The sequence below is a fragment of the Erpetoichthys calabaricus genome, chromosome 14, assembly GCF_900747795.2.
Source record: "Erpetoichthys calabaricus chromosome 14, fErpCal1.3, whole genome shotgun sequence".
NCBI classification, from domain to species: domain Eukaryota; kingdom Metazoa; phylum Chordata; class Cladistia; order Polypteriformes; family Polypteridae; genus Erpetoichthys; species Erpetoichthys calabaricus.
Genome location: NC_041407.2, coordinates 38,776,479 through 38,798,472, shown reverse-complemented (window position 1 = coordinate 38,798,472; position 21,994 = coordinate 38,776,479). Strand labels below are relative to the sequence as shown.

General features: G+C 42.0%; 1 pseudogene; it reads right to left on the bottom strand.

Annotated features, from left to right (window-relative positions):
- Positions 1 to 6,635: 6,635 nt before the first annotated feature.
- Positions 6,636 to 7,494, bottom strand: LOC114664447 (RNA-binding motif protein, X chromosome-like; annotated as a pseudogene).
- Positions 7,495 to 21,994: the final 14,500 nt, after the last annotated feature.

The window sequence follows — 21,994 nt, the reverse complement described above, 5'->3', positions numbered from 1 at the left end:
CCAAAGGTCTTGAACTTTCCTCTCCTCATTTCAACCCATCATTTAATGGACTTTACCCCACTTGGCAACCCAGCGCTCCTTTGTTCTCTTTCTGTGGGTGCATATTTAATTTTATCTCTGTTTTATGAACATCGATACTCATCACCTATGAAACTGGAGCAGTCCTGGGCCCATGTGTTTCTTTTTATCAGTTTAGAGATCTGCAGATACTGTATGGTGGTTCAACAGGTCTCTATGGTAAGAAGATCCACCACTTGTGCCATTTTGAACTAGTATCCGAGTTTTAGGACAACCAGCACTCTGTTAATCAATCAAAGCCACCTTCATATAGCATCTGACTATATGAAGAAAAACAAAAGGGCCATTTGCATGCATGAAAAGACATACGTAGGATAAAGAGTATAGATAAAAGTGAAATGAAACTGTAATTATAAAATACATCTGTAAAGAGCACAATATATTAGAAGCATAATAGAAGGTTTAACTTGTCTTTAAAGAAATCAAAATATAACATAAACAGGACAGGCCCTTCTTGGGGACACCAGAGGGCACTGTGGCTTGATGGTCTGGAAACTTTACAGACCCATCCAACTTAACTGGAAACGTCTCCAAGAAGTCATCTCAGACCGGAAGTCAAGACAGGAACTGGCACAAGGTCTCACTAGCTTAATGCCCTCAGACATCAATGAACGGAAGCTGTGATGTGTGGAGGAGTGGGCTGGAATTCCTCCAGTATGACATAATATATCAAAAACCTCATGCAAAAAGCAGTTACTTCTGCTAAAGATTGTGCCAGATACTTGGTCATGGGGTGTACTTACTTTTTCACAAATGGCTTCAGCATATATGCTAGTGTATTTTTTCCTAAATTTATAATGACAAAATAAAATCTTGTTGTGTGTTGCTTCTCTGTTGAGTATCGGTTTATTTAATTTTAGGATTTGCTGAAGATCATATGAGTGTTGGTAACATTATCATATATAGTATATAAGATCATAGCATTTAAATACTTAATAAAATACACTTTATTCTTGGTTATTGTGGCACCACAAAGTGGCAATGTATTGCATTTTGGTTGAACTTGTAAAATAAATTAATTGTACTCTGTACCCAGGAGAAATCTGCCACTAGCACAACTATCTTCCAGTCCACCATGGTCCATATTGGGGGTTCGATACCCATCCATGAGCACAGTGATGCATAAGCATGTTAATTTATATTTAGGCCTTAGTTCCACTTCCCAATCAAACCTGAATCCCTCTACAACAAACTGCATTTTCAATCAACTGGTGGGAAAGGGGCAACTTAATTCCATCAGTCCCAGACCCCTTTCAGGTTGACCTCAAGAATCACTTCCTAGTCATTTGTCTACAGTTTTCTCTTGAGGCAGCTGGGCCTGCTGGGCAACTTTTTGCTCTAACATATCACATCTTCCTGCGTTGGGACACCCTTTTCCCATAACCTATTCTCCCCTACCATCCTTCCAAGGGGCGATCATCTGATTACACTGACAAACCCTGACACGGTCAATGTGGTTTTCGACTGGGTCTTTTAGAACCCTCCTCTTGTTCACTGCATTGACACTTGTCATCTTAGCTCTCACTGGGTTTTTATCTCTCTCTCTCTCTCTCTCTCTCTCTCTCTCTCTCTCTCTCTCTCTATATATATATATATATATATATATATATTAGAGGTGGAATCAGGGTGAGGGCTCCATCTCCGAGGAAACAGAACACTTGCTTAATCGCTAATAACACAAGTGAGGCCAGCACGTCAGCAAAACGAAACCTCAAGAGAAAGACAAAGTTACTTAGCCGCTAATACAGATTCAAGGCGATAATTCTGCAAAACGGAATCCCTTTTACTTTTTCTCCCACCGCTAATACACAAGCGAGGCGAGCATGTCGGCAAAATGAATCCTCCTAGGTGAGCGATGCCAAGAGTTGTTCCTTTCAGTTACCTGACATCTCTACATTTCAGTTGTTTTTCTGATGATTTCAATAGTTTCTAGGACCCCATGAGGGCTTACACAGCTAGTATATACAGTGCATCCGGAAAGTATTCACAGCGCATCACTTTTTCCACATTTTGTTATGTTACAGCCTTATTCCAAAATGGATTAAATTCATTTTTTTCCTCAGAATTCTACACACAACACCCCACAATGACAACGTGAAAAAAGTTTACTTGAGGTTTTTGCAAATTTGTTAAAAATAAAAAAACTGAGAAATCACATGTACATAAGTATTCACAGCCTTTGCTCAATACTTTGTCGATGCACCTTTGGCAGCAATTACAGCCTCAAGTCTTTTTGAATATGATGCCACAAGCTTGGCACACCTATCCTTGGCCAGTTTCGCCCATTCCTCTATGCAGCACCTCTTAAGCTCCATTAGGTTGGATGGGAAGCGTCGCTGCACAGCCATTTTAAGATCTCTCCAGAGATATTCAATCGGATTCAAGTCTGGGCTCTGGCTGGGCCACTCAAGGACATTCACAGAGTTGTCCTGAAGCCACTCCTTTGATATCTTGGCTGTGTGCTTAGGGTCGTTATCCTGCTGAAAGATGAACCGTCGCCCAAGTCTGAGGTCAAGAGCACTCTGGAGCAGGTTTTCATCCAGGATGTCTCTGTACATTGCTGCAGTCATCTTTCCCTTTATCCTGACTAGTCTCCCAGTCCCTGCCGCTGAAAAACATCCCCACAGCATGATGCTGCTACCACCATGCTTCACTGTAGGGATGGTATTGGCCTGGTGATGAGCGGTGCCAGGTTTCCTCCAAATGTGATGCCTGGCATTCACACCAAAGAGTTCAATCTTTGTCTCATCAGTCCAGAGAATTTTCTTTCTCATGGTCTGAGAGTCCTTCAGGAGCCTTTTGGCAAACTCCAGGCAGGCTGCCATGTGCCTTTTACTAAGGAGTGGCTTCCATCTAGCCACTCTACCATACAGGCTTGATTGGTGGATTGCTGCAGAGATGGTTGTCCTTCTGGAAGGTTCTCTTCTCTCCACAGAGGACCTCTGGAGCTCTGACAGAGTGACCATCGGGTTCTTGGTCACCTCCCTGACTAAGGCCCTTCTCCCCCGATCACTCAGTTTAGATGGCCGGCCAGCTCTAGGAAGAGTCCTGGTGGTTTCGAACTTCTTCCACTTACGGATGATGGAGGCCACTGTGCTCATTGGGACCTTCAAAGCAGCAGATATTTTTCTGTAACCTTCCCCAGATTTGTGCCTCGAGACAATCCTGTCTCGAAGGTCTACAGATAATTCCTTTGACTTCATGCTTGGTTTGTGCTCTGACATGAACTGTCAACTGTGGGACCTTATATAGACAGGTGTGTGCCTTTCCAAATCATGTCCAATCAACTGAATTTACCACAGGTGGACTCCAATTAAGCTGCAGAAACATCTCAAGGATGATCAGTGGAAACAGGATGCACCTGAGCTCAATTTTGAGCTTCATGGCAAAGGCTGTGAATACTTATGTACATGTGCTTTCTCAATTTTTTTTTTTTTAATAAGTTTGCAAAAAATCTCAAGTAAACTTTTTTCACATTGTCATTATGGGGTGTTGTGTGTAGAATTCTGAGGAAAAAAATTAATTTAATCCGTTTTGGAATAAGGCTGTAACATAACAAAATGTGGAAAAAGTGATGCGCTGTGAATACTTTCCGGGTGCACTGTATATATATATATATATATATATATATATATATATATATATATATATATATATAAAATATAAATATATTATATATATTTATAAATATATATTTAATATAAATATAATAATAATATATAATAATTATTAATTATTATATAATAATATAAATATAAATATAAATTTATATTTAATATAAATATATATATATAAAATGTATGTGTGTGTGTGTGTATATATATTTTGTGGCCGAGTGGAGGAATAACAGCTGAAGACAGCGAAAAACATTTTGGGATGCCAATTGGGTAGTCCCTTTTATTCGCCCAATGACAAAAAAACAAAAGAAAAGAAGAAACAAAATAGCGCTTGTGGGTGCATGTCCCTTCAGCTGGGAATCGTAACTCACACTAGGTAGAAGGATGTTGGATTTTTAGTGGAACTCTGTCTTGTGGATTGCTCTGGCCCAAAAGTAACACCGCTTTCTGGGATGCCTGGGATTTTATGGTGGTAGGACTGGAAGGGGTGGAGCTAAACACCTACACCGGCCATCTTCTCGGCACTGTGGGGTGAAGCATCATCTTGATGGGTTATCACATGCATCGACTGAGCCTAAGAATTGGTTCTCCCACACACATGTGTGACAATATATAGTAACAGAACAAAGGACAAGGTAGGTGATTTGGGGCACCCAAAGGCAAACCTTATACCGTCCATTGTTAAAAAAAAAAAAAAAAAAAAAAAACAAAACAGCAAAACTGAATTTAGATCATTTAACAAAGCGTCTTTTGAGAGGAGAGTCAAGATGGCGGTGGAAGACTTTAAGAAGAAGCCAAGGTAGGGGGTGCGCTCAAGGGGTTGGCATTTAGAAGTGATGTCAGGTGTCTTTCTGTCATTGGCCGTTGGGTCTGCCAGAGAGAAGGGAGGAGAAACATTGGGCAACAGCAGCAACCCTCGACCTGTGGTGGAATTACCAGGAGACCCACCTAGAAGCTGTCCCCGTGTTTTACAGTATGTACAGACATACAGTGTTTATAAGAAGTATTCACCCCCTTGAACATTTACAGCACTTATTCTATCAGTTATTTTGTGTTTTATATATGAAATTAATTTAGCCCACTTTGCAGAAATGTATTTTCACATTGACATTAAAGAGTCTTTTTCTGTTGATCAGAGTCAAAAAAACGAAAAATGAAATCCACTGTGATTGAATGTTGTAAAACAATAAAATGTGAAAACCTCCAAGGGGGTGAATACTTTTCAAAGGCACTGTATAGTCGTCTCAATACTGCGTCTGATAAAGGACTGGGCACCATGCATGTGCTATGCACAAAAAGACCACTGGACCCTTAGCTTCAATGAACTGGGTGTTACCTACAGAAATGTGAACACTGCTCACCATACCCATTGAAATCTTATACAATGCCAAAATTTCTTTCTTTCTTTCTTTCTTTCTTTCTTTCTTTCTTTCTTTCTTTCTTTCTTTCTTTCTTTCTTTCTTTCTTTCTTTCTTTCTTTCTTTCTTAGCTAAGACATTTTAAATGTCAGTATGAATTCCACATTTGCTATACTGAACAACAGCTCTCCTTAATCATAAATGCTTCTTTTGTTTAAGACGGCTCTTTTTTAATGCTCAGTTTTCAGTTAAATGATATTGTAGTGATAAATAAGGAAATCTGTCAAAAACAGCACCTGTCAATAAAGGCAATTTTGCACGATGTTATATGGTTTATTTTTGAGAAACAGATTTCCTAATTTTTATTTCCTCTCTTTATTCTGTAGGATAAATAGTGAACTTTGGATGTTGGCATTGTTTTCTGTGCTGCTCTTCACTGCTATGAGCTCCTCGCTTGGACTCAGTTTTGAGTGGCATAGTCATTTAAAAGTGAGAAATGGACACACAGCGACAGTCTGAGTGTACTCAGGGGCTGTGGGGAGAGGAGACGTAGTAACAGGCCTTGTACCCACTGACTTAATACTAAACCCTCCATTGCCTCATCATTTGCTCTGAGCTTTAGGATTTTAGAGCAAGCAGTAGGGGGTTTCTCTCTGCATCTTGAAAGGGATACATTTTTGAATTCTTTATGTTCATATTAATTACCAAATAAAACTCATGCTCTGACTGCGCTATGACTCACGCTGGTCCTTTTTGTATCTTCAGTTCATTTGCCCACTGCTGCAGTAATTCAGTTTCAGCCACACACTTTCTAAGGAGAAGTTGTGAGTTTGATGGCAGTTCTTCCTCTTTGCAGCTGACACCGAGAGGGTATGCCAAGGGGATTTCCACAGACATGCTGCTGATCCCAGCCTGTCTCATGTCAGATTAGACACAGCGCCTGGCCCTGCATTTTCACATGAGACTGAATTTGGTAACCTGTTAAACAGGGCGTCTAGACTTCCTAAGGCTGGTTGGTCTTAATCTGCTCAATTTTGTTTATTCTCACATAGAATTGTTCCTATTAGGCTCAGAATGCTGCATATGTTTTACAATTTAAAATGAAGCAGAAAGCACTGTGCAATAAATTTCTACAAACAGAAAAATATAAATATACAGTATGTACATACTCCATACTTTATATTGCTTGCACATATATGCTACACACACACATATATATATATATATATATATATATATATATATATATATATATATATATATATATATATATATATATATTATATATATATATATATATATATATATATATATGAATTATTGTGTTGTTTCATTAGGATGTGTCAGTTATTGTTGTTTTAAACTAAATACAGATATGAGGTACTCTAGGTCTCTATTGGCTTAGTAACATCATAAATAACTTGTTGATAAGGACTGGAATCCCATGCTCTTTACTGTGTGCCAGAGCTACTAAAGAACAGGCATGATAGTAGATCTGAGAAATCAACTTAAGTTTTCAACAACATGTATTTACAGGAAGGGGTGGGGGGGGGTGGGGGTGTCTGCCCTGGGATTGGTCTAATTAATATCGGTTTCTGCCAATACCCCTATTGGAATAACTTCCATCTCTACCACCACCCCTAGGGGCACCACAGCTGGAGCTGCTGTAAAAAGAAGGGTAGCCTCTTTCTACTGGGTGTGCAGGCCCCCTCTCTTGTCTGCCAATGCGTTTGCCATGGCTGGGTGGGTAAGGATCACTTTTGCTGCTGGGTTAAACTGTCACGACTTCCATATCTATCCCAGGAACAACTGCTTCCGTCACATCACATCATAGGATGGAGGGGGACCCTGCGAGGGAGGAGCACTGCATGAGTTACCATAGCTGTCATATGGATCTCTTTAAGAGACACTGATGTATAATCATCTCTGGAACCGGAGTGTGGATATTCTCTATATGTATAGTCTCTTGGAGGAGGTGCATAATCTCTTCCCCCTTGAACTGAAGTAGTCTCGACTTGAATAACTGTCTTTACTACTATAGTGATCATCTCGAAGGGAAGGATAGTCACCTCTCATCTCTGTGAAGAGGTCCATATTGATCTCTCTCACAGAATATGGGTTTTTTTCCTATAGGGCCTGAAGGTGAAGATCTTTTTGAGGGAGGGCCCCCATTACAAACTGGAGGTGGGCCTCTAGAGGATATTCCTCTAGTTCAAGCATGTCCAAAGTCCAGCCCAGGGGCCAATTGCGGCCCGTGTTCAAATTTTCACCGCCCCGCAGCCTCTGTCATAAAATCAATAATGTGCAGCCTGCCAGCACAGTTGACCTCAGTATAAAATACACGCGTACAAAAAAGCTATTTTATATTTCACCAGAAGATGGCAGTAGACCTGTGGCTGCACTCTGGCCGCGTGACCCTTGTGTGATCCTTTCCAGCCCATTTCTAAAATGGCGACTGAAACTAAAAAAAGTAAAGTTGACAGCGAGGGCCGCCGCTTTCAGGATAAGTGGAAATTGGAGTATTTTTTCACTGAAATACGAAACAACTGTGTCTGCCTAATTTGCCAAGAGACTGTGGCTGTTTTCAAGGAATTCAATATCAAGAGGCACTACCAGATGAAACATGCTAACTACCACAAACTAACTGGGAACGAACACGGCGAAAAATTGAAGCAACTGGAAGCTGTTTCAATAGCACAGCAGCGCTTTTTCACAAGAGCCTGTGAGTCAAATGAAAATGCCACAAAGGCGAGCTACGAGGTGGCAACGCTGATTGCCAAGCACTGCAAACCTTTTACTGAGGGTGAATTAATTAAAGACTGAAGATGAAAATCGTGGAGAAAATTTGTCCTGAGAAGAAGCAAGAGTTTGCCAATGTTTGCCTGGCTCGTAACACTGTGGTATGGAGAATTGAAGACGTTTCATCTGATATTAAGAGACAGTTAGAGGCAAAAGGAGTAGAGTTTGACTTTTTTTCGTTAGCCTGCAACAACATCATGGATGCATCTGACACTGCTCAGTTACTGATTTTTTTGAGAGGAGTGGACAATGAAATGAACGTGAGTGAAGAGCTACTTGACCTCCAGAGCCTTAAGGACTAAACAAGAGGAACAGATTTATTTGTTTCTGTTTGTTCCGCCGTAGATGACATGAAACTACCGTGGAATAAAGTCACTGGGATTATTACAGATGGGGCACCTGCCATGGCTGGCGAGCGAAGTGGATTATCAACCCTAGTCTGTAACAAAGTCAGCAAAGAAGGATTCAAAGCTATAAAACTCCACTGTATTATTCACCAACAAGTTCTCTGTGCCAAACATCTGAAATACGATCATTTTATGAAACCGGTGATAAAGGCTATTAATTATATTTGCTCCAAAGCCCTGTGCCACCACCAGTTTCAACAGTTTCTACTCGACATCCAGGCTGAATACGGAGATGTTGTGTATCACAACGACGTAAGATGGCTCAGTCGGAGCACTTCTACTCTCTTAGGGAGGAAATTGGACAATTCTTGGCAAAAAAGAGACAACCGATGCCAGAACTATCTGATCCTGTTTGGCTGGCTGATTTTGGATTTTTAGTTGACATAACACGACATCTGAACGTGCTGAACACGAGCCTTCAGGGGCGAAATGCAGTGGTAAACCAACTGAATTCACACATCAAAGCCTTTGGGACCAAGCTGCTACTTTTTCAAAGGCACCTGTCACAAACGCAGCCCAATACCACACATTTCCCATCGCTGCAGTAAATAATGACCAGTTTTCCACAGAACAATATCAGTGCGCAAATGAGGAGGTATGCAGCAGACATCTCATCTCTGGCTGAGGAGTTTCAAAAGCGCTTTCGGGATTTTGCAGCTATTGAAAAGGAGATGACGCTTTTTTTCTCTCCTTTCTCTGTGGACCCTGATGACGCTCCAGACCACCTGCAGCTGGAGCTCATTGATGTGCAGTCACAGTCGGCACCAACAGCTCCCTCTTGTCAACTTTTACCACCAGCTGGATAAAGGCAGGTTCCAAGAGATTTGAACATTTGCTAAGAAAATGCTGAGCTTGTTTGGCTCGACATACTTGTGCGAGAAGACATTCTCGGTTATGAACATTAACAAGAACCGCGTGAGAACGAGAATAAGTGACTCTCACCTGCGTGACATTTTGTGCATCAAAACCACTGTTTTTGAACCAGATCTGGCCTATTTACTCCATTCAAGATCTCAGTATCACCCTTCACATTAGTGCAGACAAATTATTTGTTTAGTCTTCTGAGGCGAATGAATTCTAAAATCTCAGTTAATTGATTTTTTTGTGATGATCAAAACCACAGTTTGGAATATACACTGAGTCTTTTCAATCAGTGTATCATTTGTTCTTTTGTTTTTCAATTGACAATCAAACCAAGTCTCATAAACCCGACAAATTAAATATTAAAATCAAATTTGGTCCGGCAGCCCGTTTTTCCATTTCGTATTTTTGATCCGAGTCTAAAATTGAAATAATGAAAACACGTTTTTTGTTTTTGATATCCAATTCAAAAGCAAATAACGTATTTTCATTTTTGATTTTTAATTGTCAATTGAGAAACGAAAGAAAGAATGATACACGGATTCATATGGCCCTCAATGTTTTGTACTTCTGAATAAGATAACTGTTAGTGTTATTTTCCTGTTCACATATTTTGAGTTTAGAAGTTTACAGTGAGCATTTAATAGTGAATAATATGTAATGTTTCAAATGAACCTACATATGTTTAATCTTCCCAAAAGTTTTTTTTCCAAACAGACTTTTTCTTCATTTTATGTGGTCTTCAAATATGAAAGGCAGAGTGATTTTGGTAAAAACCTGTTTAGATTTATTTGTGTTCTGTGTGAAGAAAAGAAAAGTATGCCATTCGCAATAAAAATTTCATAAAATAGTTCATTTGCATTTAATGTTAATGGTTCAAAGAATGTCAGGCTGAATGGTCGGCCCCCACACATTTTCACCTCACCAAATCTGGCACTCTTTGCAAAAAGTTTGGACACCCCTGCTCTAGTTGATGGCCCTCTCATTCCTCTTGGAACTTCCCTCTTGGTGGTCCTCTACTTCTTGCCTGCAGACTCAAATGATGGTTTGGTTGCTTGCTCCACCTTAATAGTTTTTCCATCCAGATATTTTCCTTTCCTTTCTCTGGCTGCATCTGGGCTCTCAAAAGTCATAAATGCAAATCTACTTGATTTGTTGGATTCTCTGTCTTTCATCAAGAGCACTTCAACCACCCTTCTATATTTGCTGAAATACTCTTCAAGGGCCTTCTCATTTGTTTCCGTGTTCAGACTGCTTATGAAAATCTTCCCAGGACAGTCTGTAGCTCTAAAGAATCCTCTCATTGTCACACACACGTGCAATCCACGCAAACCAGCGAATACCGCGGAAACATCAGTGTGACCAGACAGTGTCATTCTGTCAGAGACCTCAAAACAGCTTGCCCTGATACAAATGACAGTGCCCTGGCAAGATCGTATAGATGAGGCTTTTGAGAGGAAGGAGGCCAAGTACCAGGAGCTTCTGAAGGATTGCTGGAGACAGGGGAGGTGAGCACACTGCCATCTAGTGGAAATTAGCTCCAGAGGATTCGCGGGCCGCTCTCTCTAAAGAGAGCTGGGCATGAGTTGGCCACTCAGAAGCACAGCCTTCAGTACTGCAACAGAGGCAACAGAAAGAACTTCTGGGTGGCTGCGGATTAAGAAGGGAGAGCCATGGCTTAATGCTGCTGGGACGCAAGTCAGTGCTTAATCAACTCTGGTTGGGTCACCTGGGCGAGGGTGTATGATGTTGTGAGACCTGAAAAACCCTCTGAACCCAGGAAACATCACCAATGATATCCGTGGCATGTATTTTTCACCACTACCTATCAACATTTGACAAGGTGCGTGAACCACAGCATCTGAACCTACAACATAAGAAATATGATAAATGAGAGGAGACCATTCAATCCGTTAGGCTTCTTCGTTGAGCTAATAGCTATTCTTCTGAAATGTTGGCAAGAGCTGTACTTCAACTCCATGTCTCAGTTGTTTGTTCCCGACTCCCACAACTCCTTGCGTAAAGGAGTGCTTCCTGGCTTCAGTCCTACATGCACATGCCCTTAATTTCCACTGTTATCCTTCAGTAAATGATTAGCCATTAAATTGAAAGGATACATTTTAATCTCATGTCTAATTTCTTTAATCTTACTTATACTAATGTCTGACAATTGCAGCTTTTCACTTGCCTCTTACATTACATATAAGTACAATGAAAATAATGACTCTGGGGCTTCATGTATAAAATATTTCCCAGATTCCATGCTAGAATTTTGCTTACAATCAAAAGGTAAAAATTGGTCTATGCAGAAAAAAAATTGGATTGCTTACATTAGATTAAATAAACATATAAAACCGTATGTATGCCACACTAAGTTATTTTATAAATCTATGCACTCATGCACATGCTTTCACCAGTCCCTGCCATTGCCTGTCTCTAGCCATATATGGCGTTAAATGCTTTATCTGAATATTCATGATCTAATCATCATATAAATTTTCCCATGTTCCTAAACGACCTCTTTATTACAAACCATGAAAGAACAAAAGCAAAAAAAGGCAGAAAATGAAACTTAAGTGAATGGGAACTTAAGGTGTTGTATTACTGGCTGAAGTGGAAAATCACAAAAACTTTCTTTTTGCTGGTCTCTCTGCAGGAGTCACAAAGAAAAGAAAAATGAAAGCAAGTTTTAGAGAGAATGAGTGAACAGAGGAAGAGTAATGTGCTATCATGCAGTGCCCAGGCTATCGCCAGTACACCGCGTGAATTGATTCAAGCTGTATGTGTAGAATTGTGACATAGTTAGAACATTCTTACTGAACTTGTAAAAAAATAAAATCACAATAGACACGTTTCTTTAATCCAATGTACAACATCCAAATGTCTTTGAATTGTCATTGTATTGATGTCCTAAGGTAGTTCATGTTTCTGCACTGTACTGTGCAGTACCGTACAAGTCTTTGCAGGGCTGCACAGCAGTGTGCCACCTGACAAGTCCAAACACCGCCATCTACCTTTTAGTGAACCAATGGTCTGTTCTATCTCTGATCAGGTGCAGGAGTGCCTTTCATTATATCACCCCTCTTGTGGTGTGCCCACCTTCACCTGAAAAAAAGATTATGCAATTTGTCTATAATGTACTACATTTAATTGCAATTCCATCATTTAGGCTTACTCACCAAGAAGGCCACCATCACATACCTTTTCACTATGAAGTCTGTTTCCCACACAACTATTTAATAAAATAAAGGAATTGTGGGTTGGACCATGCAACAATGTTAGGCAGACACATTTGAGCACCACATATTAGTTGTATATTAATTGAATGAAAGTGTTTTCTGTTTATAAAAGCAAATTTGTTGGGTGATGGCACCTTTATCACAGCATGTGCGTAATCATAACTGCACTGAATACTTTAAAGCAATGAGCAATTGATGCAGTTATTCTGTGACAGTGCTTTAATTATTACATATCAATTGTGCCAGTACCATTGGGAAAATCAGCAGTTTCTGCCGTTTGATCTCAGCTTGATCAACCAGAGGGTAAAGATAGCTGGATGTATCTGGGTAGCATCTTAAGTATATCATCCCAAACAGACAGCTCAGGGATGACTTCGAGATTCCTGACCAGTTAGCCAGTTCATGCTGAAAAGTGCCCATCACCAAATACCGCATTGTTTTTAAAACCTATAATGGGGCAGGGATTCTATGTGATGGTCTCTGCACCCAAAATCTGGAATACTTTACTGACTGAAATTTGCCAGGCTAGTACTGTGGATCATTATAAAAACTGCTAAAAACTCATTATTTTAATATGGCGTTTTCTTAGCTACAATTTAATTGTCTTTTGATAGACTATATGGGCATAGAATTATCGTATTCTTCAAGGTTCCACAATCTGTACTAGTCTCTGCTATTCTCTGCTGCCTTTTCTGGTTCTTCTGTGGTGGTGATCTGCAGAACCACCGCCTGATCAAGCCATCATGCAGACCCCTGAGTTGATGAATTGAAGGCAGGGGTCCCAGCTGTCCACAAGACCAACATCATCAAATACTGTCATGTGAAGCCTGAAAACAAAGAGGACTGATTTACAACCATTTATGTTAGGTAGACTATCCGGTGGGGGCTGGGTGGTCTTTTTGGACTTGGAACCCTTACAGATTTTATTTTTTTCTCCACCCTAATTAGAGTTTTTTTTAATTGTCTTTTTCTGTCCTCCCAGCCGTATGACCTTACCTTTTTCCTTTGTTAATTATTCTTTACTATCATTGCCTAATCTTTTTTTATTTTTCATTTCATATAACTATCTTTTTGTTGTCTTGTAAAGCATTTTGAGCATTGCTTGTATGAAAATGTGCTATATAAATAAGTTTTGTTGTTGTTGCAATGTTGGCTGAAATTCAGTATACAACTCCAAGAGGGCGTCTCTACAAAGTTTGAATTGGCTTACAAGCCTGTCATTATCATTGTGATCTGCAAAAAAGCTAACACTGGCATTGCCAGTTCTTTTGCACAACACACAGCACACCTTTCTTATAGATGAAATAGATAAGCCACACAATTAGGAAATCACCACTAAGTGTGTACATTAGCTGCTAAGACCACCACTGAAGACAGCTGTATTGAGAGAACCCATCAGTTAACTGTGATAGAACATCAGAATGTGACTGACATGTCACTGCAATATGATTTTCTGCTCACTGTCATTGTCATGCCTCCTGGAGTCGCTGAAAAGGGCAAAACCAAAAAAAGTCTGCGTAGGACTTACAGATGGTCAAAACCTGCTGTGACTTTAGGCCAATTTCCACGTCACATTCATGTTTTATAAATCCCGATTTTTGCATAATAAATGGCTAATGCACATTTAAGCAAGTCTTTTACTTGAGGCCCCTGGACAGGAGTTCCTTTACTTGTGAAGCTGGATGGTTGGTTAGTAAATCTGATTGGACCCGAGTTATTTAAAAGGAAACGAATGGGTAATCACTTACTTCCCATCATTAATTCAGAAACCCTAAAGTATTCAATGAGGCAAACCTTTCATAGTGAGTCCTATCACTGTAGTGTTCTGTAAAACTCATACTATATAATTATGGCGAACTGACCTAGGTCATTTATGATGACGTGATGTTAAACTTGGTAAGCCATAATGCCCTCCTGTTCAAATGGATAATCTACCCTGCCTACAACTAAACTGGTCAGTGGCATGTGCCAACCCACTGCCATCCCTCCAACGCTACCCACAAGATTAGCTTTAGCGATGATTCAGAGAGAAGCAAGCAGGATGAAAGAACAAAGTGTCTTTAGCTCAGGCAAATGCTATTTCAGAGAGAGGCTTTCAGAATGCACTTATTAAAAATAGATCCAGAGCATCACTTTGATGTTGGCAGGCATTAAAAGAACAGACATATTTCAAAAGCACAGATTTGTAAAAAGCATGAAGTACTGACAATAGCTGAAAGAGACCATAAAGGCAGAAGCACCTTTAAAACTCATTTAGAAGCACTTCTGGACAGTTTTGGCCCCAAGGACACAAAGTTTGTTCTATCAAAGACCAAATCTCTTTCATATTCCTGTTTTTAAGCTTTCTTTTGGAGAGGGGAAAAAAAACATAAGAGCCAAAAAAAAAGGTCACATAAAAAAAGTGCATCTAAGATTGCATTTTTAAACTCTGTCCTCAGGAAGAACCTGCAGTGAGGCAGGAAGCTGAAGCATCAGATGAAAGGTCTCAGATTGGGCAAGGCAGCTCTTCTTGAATGCAGCAGGGGCCTTAAGTGACCCTTACAGCAACCTGACCCGGCACCCAAGGTGGGCGAGGACTGGTGGAGGGGCAGGGATTGAAGGAAGCAAAGTGTCTTATTAAATGTTCCAGATTCTGGAATCTGTAAGCAGGCTGTGCAGGCAGCAGGTTAAAAATTATTGATATGTTTTTATTCCTGCAACAAGTATATGTCAGTAATTGTTGGGACTCACTCATGTTCGTACTGGCTCATTCCAAAGTCCTGCATTTGCCATTACATATTGCATGTTTTTATACATTATTATATGTTGTATCTTCCCATGGGCTCACCACCTATGGGAGGGGCCAAGGAGGTCGGGTTCAGTGTGAGTTGGGTGGTGGTCGAAGGCGGGGACCTTGGCGGTCCGATCCTCGGCTACAGAAGCTGGCTCTTGGGACGTGGAATGTCACCTCTCTGAAGGGGAAGGAGCCTTAGCTAGTGCGCGAGGTTGAGAGGTTCCGGCTAGATATAGTCAGGCTCACCTCGACGCACAACTTGGACTCTGGAACCAATCTCCTTGAGAGGGGCTGGACTCTCTACCACTCTGGAGTTGCCCCCGGTAAGAGGCGCTAAGCGGGTGTGGGCATACTTATTGCCTCCTGACTTGGAGCCTGTATATTGGGGTTTACCCCGGTGGACGAGAGGGTAGCTTCCCTCCGCCTTCGGGTGGGGGGACGGGTCATAACTGTTGTTTGTGCGTATGCACTGAACAGCAGTTTGGAGTACTCACCCTTTTTGGAGTCTCTGGAGGGAGTGCTAGAGGGCATACCTTCTGGGGACTCCCTCGTACTGCTGGGAGACTTCAATGCTCACGTGGTCAATGACAGTGAGACCTGGAAGAGCGTGATTGGGAGGAATGGCCCCCCCGATCCGAACCCGAGTGGTGTTTTGTTATTGGACTTCTGTGCTCATCACGGATTGTCCATAACGAACACTATGTTCAAGCATATGGGTGTTCATATGTGCACTTGGCACCAGGACACCCTAGACTTCAGTTCGATGATCGACTTTGTGGTCGTGTCATCGGACCTGCGGCCACATGTCTTGGACACTCGGGTGAAGAGGGTTGGCCGGAGCTTCGATGGTGGGGGAGGATGCCCTTCAGGCTTGGTAGGCCCAAACGTGTTGTGAGGGTCTGCTGGGAACATCTGGCAGAGTCCCCTGTCAGAAGTAGCTTCAACTCCCACCTCCGGCAGAACTTCGACCAACGTCCGGAGGGAGGTGGGGGACATTGAATCCGAATGGGCCATGTTCCGTGCCTCTATTGTTGAGGCGGCTGACCGGAGCTGTGGCCATAAGGTAGTCAGTGCCTGTCATGGTGGCAATCCCCGAACCCGTTGGTGGACACCGGCGGTGAGGGATGCTGTCAAGCTGAAGAAGGAGTCCTACCGGACCCTTTTGTCCTGTGGGACTCTGGAGGCAGCTAATAGGTACCGGCAGGCCAAGCAGAATGCATCTTCAGTGGTGCCTGAGGCAAAAACTCGGGCATGGGAGGAGTTTGGGAAGGCCATGGAGAACGACTTTAGGACGGCTACGAGGAGATTCTGGTCCACTGTCCGGCGTCTCAGGAGGGGGAAGCAGTGCAGTGTCAACACTGTATATGGTGGGGATGGTGCGCTGCTGACCTAAGACTCGGGACGTTGTAGGCTGGCGGGGGGAGTACTTCGAAGACCTCCTCAGTCCCACTAACATGCCTTCCAATGAGGAAGCAGAGCCTGGGGACTCGGAGGTGGGCTCCCCCATCTCTGGGACTGAGGTCACTGAGGTGGTCAAAAAACTCCTTGGTGGCAGGGCCCCGGGGGTGGATGAGATACACCCGGAGTTCCTCAAGGCTCTGGATGTTGTAGGACTGTCTTGGTTGACACATCTCTGAAACATTGCATGTACATCGGGGACAGTGCCTCTGGATTGGCAGACCGGGGTGGTGGTTCCCCTCTTTAAGAAGGGGGACTGGAGGGTGTATTCCAACTACAGAGGGATCACACTCCTCAGCCTCCCTGGAAAAGTCTATTCGGGGGTTCTGGAGAGGAGGGTCCGTCGGATAGTCGAACCTCGGATTCAGGAGGAACAGTGTGGTTTTCGTCCTGATCGCGGAACAGTGGACCAGCTCTACACCCTTAGCAGAGTCCTGGAGGGTGCATGGGAGTTTTCCCAACCAGTCTACATGTGTTTTGTGGACTTGGAAAATGCGTTTGACTGTGTCCCTCGGGGAATCCTGTGGGGGGTGCTCTGGGAGAATGGGGTACCAGACCCCCTGATAAGGGCTGTTCGGTCCCTGTACAACCGATGTCAGAGCTTGGTCCGCATTACCATCAGTAAGTTGAACCCGTTTCCAGTGAGAGTTGGACTCCGCCAGGGTTGCCCTTTGTCACCGATTCTGTTAATAACTTTTATAGACAGAATTCCTAGGCGAGGCCAGGGTGTTGAGGGGGTCCGGTTTGGTGGACTCAGGATTGGGTCACTGCTTTTTGCAGATGATGTTGTCCTGTTTGCTTCATCAGGCCGTGATCTTCAGCTCTCACTGGATTGGATCGTAGCTGAGTGTAAAGCAGCTGGGATGGGAATCAGCACCTCCAAATCCAAGACCATGGTCCTCAGCCGGAAAAGGGTGGAGTGCCCTCTCAGGGTTGGGAGCAAGATCCTACCCCAAGTGGAGGAGTTCAAGTATCTCGGGGTCTTGTTCACGAGTGAGGGAAGAATGGAGCGTGAGATCGACAGGCGAATCGGTGCGGCATCCGCAGTGATGCGGGCTCTGCATTGGTCTGTCGTGGTGAAAAAGGAGCTGAGCCGTAAGGCAAAGCTCTCAATTTACCTGTCGATCTATATTCCTACCCTCACCTATGGTCACGAGGTATGGGTAGTGACCGAAAGAACAAGATCGCGAATACAAGTGGCTGAAATGAGTTTCCTCTGCAGTGTGTCTGGGCTTTCCCTTAAAGACAGGGTGAGAAGCTCGGTCATCCCGGAGGAGTTCAGAGTAGAGCTGCTGCTCCTCCGCATCAAGAGGAGTCAGATGAGGTGGCTCGGGCATCTGATCAGGATGCCTCCTGGACGCCTCCCTGGTGAGGTGTTCTGGGCACGTCCAACCGGGAGGAGGCCCCGGGGAAGACCCAGGACACGCTGTAGGGACTATGTCTCCTGGCTGGCCTGGGAACGCCTCGGGATTCTTCCAGAAGAGCTGGAAGATGTGGCCGGGGAGAGGGAAGTCTGGGCATCTCTGCTCAAGCTGCTGCCCCCATGACCCGATCTCGGATAAGCGGAAGAGGATGGATGGATGGATGGATGGATGGATGGATGGATGGATATATGTTGTATTGCTCTTGGGTGGCACGGTGGCGCAGTGGTAGCACTGCTGCCTTGCAGTTCCTGGGTCCTCCCTGTGTGGAGTTTGCATGTTTTCCCCGTGTCTGCGTGAGTTTTCTCCAGGTGCTCCAGTTTCCTCCCACAGTCCAAAGACATGCAGGTTAGGTGCATTGGTGATCCTAAATTGTCCCTAGTGCAGTGTTTCTCAGCCTTTAAGTATTTGCGACCCGAGTTTTCATAACAGTTTTAATCGCGCCCCCCCTAACTTTTTTTGAAACCCTAATAAAATTTATTCCTATATTTTTTGCTGCCGATACCCCACTACAAGTTTAAAATTTTCCTACGAATAGTGAAATTACGCCACATATGGCAACATTCGCACCCCCTTTTTTGTTACTTTGCGCTACGCCCCACAGTTTAAGAACCGCTGCCCTAGTGTGTGTTGGGTGTGTGGGTGTTTGCATGCCCTGTGGTGGGCTGGCGCCCTGCCCGGGATTTATTCCTGCCTAGCACCTTGTGTTGGCTGGGATTGGCTCCAGCAGACCCTGTGACCCTGATGTCATTTATGTTAGGTAGAATGTCTAGAGGTGGCTGGGCGGTCTCATGGCCTGGAACCCCTGCAGATTTTATTTTTTTCTCCAGCCATCTGGAGTTTTATTTGTTTTTTCTGTCCTCCCTGGCCATCGGACCTTACTCTTATTCTATGTTAATTAGTGTTCTCTTATTTTAATTCTTATTTTGTCTTTTTTTCTCTTTCTTCATCATGTAAAACACTTTGAGCTACATTATTTATATGAAAATGTGCTATATAAATAAATGTTGTTGTTGTTGTAGTTAGGATATAACGGGTTGGATAATGGATGGATGTATTGCTCTTCTATGTTTATTCATTTAACTTGTTTGTTTGTATTTTTATTGAGACAACAAACATAAATTGGAACTCCAATGTACAGATAAACTATGTCTTATGTAACGGTCTGAATTTGTGTATTTTATATTATGTCGTAGTTTCTGAATTATTATTTTTCATATCTTTGTTATTTCTGTTATGTTTTTTTTTTTTTTTTTGCTCTTTATTTCGCCTTATACAATTTCTTGTATTAGGAATTTGGTAGTTTTCGCATACCCCTTGGGGTCAGAGCACAGGGTCAGCCATTGTACAGCACCCCTGGAGCAATTACAGGTTAAGGGCCTTGCTCAAGGGCCCAGCAGAGCAGTGGCCTTTTTGGCAGTGACGGGGATTCGAACCGGCAACCTTCGGGATACCAGCGCAGATCCTTAGCCTCAGAGCCACCACTCCGTCCTATAATGTGTGTAATTATCTCCAGTAACTGTAAGTGTGAACCCATTCCATGTATCTTGTGAGTGCAGCCGCAGAAGGCAGGGCCACCCTGATGTTTAAGGCTAAAGATGAGGAAGCTCAGGTAACAGACCATTGCGTTTTTGAAGAAGTTCTTGTATGCGTTACTATTTTGTTGGATTTTCAGGATTTTGTGATTTCTTGCTTCTGCTCTGTGGATACTGATTTCTGATTCCATTTTTTAGACTTGTTCACGTGGGAGGCTTTTGACTGCAGAAGATAAAATGAATACAGCAAAATGAGAAACACTTCACAGAGTCGGCAAGAAACCTGCACTTTGGGAGAAACTTGCCTTCAATTACCCCACGTATAATGCCAAAGCTACACAGGAATGACTTAAAGCGAATGATAATGTGAATGAGTGGCCGAGTCAGAGTTCATATCTCAATCCAATTGAATTTGTGGATTGACTTGGAAATGGCTATTCATTCACCATTTCCATGCAGCCTGACAGACCTTGAGTAGTTTCATAGAGAAGAATGGGGGAAAATGTCAGTGTCCAGATGTGTAGCTGATAGAGACCTGTACACACAACTCAAGGCTGTCATGGCCACCAAAGGTGCAGCTACTTAATAATGACTTGAAGAGGGGAAATACTTCTATGATCAATTATTTTGTGTTTTAAATTTGTAATTAATTGCAAAGATCTGTTTTTACTTTGACATTATGATGATCAGTGTCAAAAAAGCCAAATTAAATTGGAAGTGATTTAGTGCTGTGTAATAGTAAAATGTGAAAACTCCCTAGGGGGTAAATACTTTTTTATAGACACTTTTTTTTTTTAGAGATGAGCTGATACAACCTGATTTGTCTCATCATTTATGTTTTAGATTCTCATAATACAGTACCTTCAGTTACTCCAGATGAGCTGTAATTATTGAGATCTTCCATAGTCCTAGTTCTTGCAGTAGCTGAAAACAGAGGCAACAAAGGCAGAAGCAGATCAAATCAAATAATCAAATAATGATGTGAAACGCTTTAATTACCAGAAGAGATAATTACATATTGAATGCTCACATCATGGGTGATAATTTAAATGATTATGAAAATAAGTAGGATGTTTAGCAATTTGTAAAACACACATTGAATCAATCAGAAGTAGAAAACCATTGCTGATAATATCCATTTCCACATTTATTGAATATTACAAACATTGAAATATCTCCTTTCACTTTGAGAACTTTAAAAAGACCAAGAACACTGCTGACAATAATAGATGTATAATTATGGTAAGTTTTACTAAAAAACAGAAAATTGATGTTGGGGAATAAAATATGGCATTTCATAAATCATATTTAAACTGCAATAATGAATAGGCATGAATACTGAAGAAGAAGTACACAGGCATAGAATTCCAGAGTGTGGGATAAGTGTCCCTTGTTGTTTGAGGCATGGTGATGAATTGGTTAGCACTGCTGCCTCACAGCTTTGATCACATTTGTGGCCACAACTATCAGTCCAGCAAAGTCTGAAGATGTTTCCCTATCCCTCAGGGACACTTAAAAGAGCATAGCACCATTACAGTCCACTCATAAATAGTTCAGTTCACTTTCACCATTGACTTCAATGTGGCATTTCGCATTTCCCAAACATTGACTTATCTGTTTGTAAATGTTTTGTTTCCAAGCTAATTTAAATCCTGATATCAAGCCTAATTTTATATAAGACAGACTGTTTCAGTGCTTTTGATTTATGACTTACGTCCTGTCTGTACATTTATTTCAACAGCTGTTACAACACATAAACAGTACATTATCCATTTCTATTTATTCAAATTCCAACAAGCAGAGGACAATGCAGTGCTCAGTACTTGCATGTCACAGATCGAATATCCAGGGTCTTAATGCCGATGTATGGTCATTGTCTGTGTGGGGATTGAATGTTCCCCTTATGTTTGTTGCAGTTTTTACCTCACATATACCATAAGATGTACACATTAGGTTAAATTGGCTCTGTATGACTGAATGTGGGTGTATGAGAAACTGCGCCTTGTGCTGAGACTGCGGTCCCATGTGGTGTTAGCTGCAGAAAACATGGTAGGACGTATCAGTGCTCCTTTTCTGTAGTTCATTCTATGTAATAAAAATTAAAAAGCCCTTGTACTGTGCACTCTGAATAATATTCCAGATTAAGAGATTTGCATTATGTACTCATTTACATATCTATTACCCTTTGTTGTGTCAATTAGATTAGGTATATATGCTAATTAATTATAACGTTTTTAACAAAGTTTGGTTATTCACACTCATAAAAGTTCAATGTTAATGAACCGTCATCTATTTAAGACTTTTCCTTTTGTCCACATAGCTTTATTAAGATTATGAAATGGTTATCATTCACTTAAAACTTCAGGCTGAAGTCAGGGTGAAGCTGAACACTGTGAGAAGGGTTTATATGTTAATCAATCAATCACTTAAAGGATAGCTGTGAGCCCC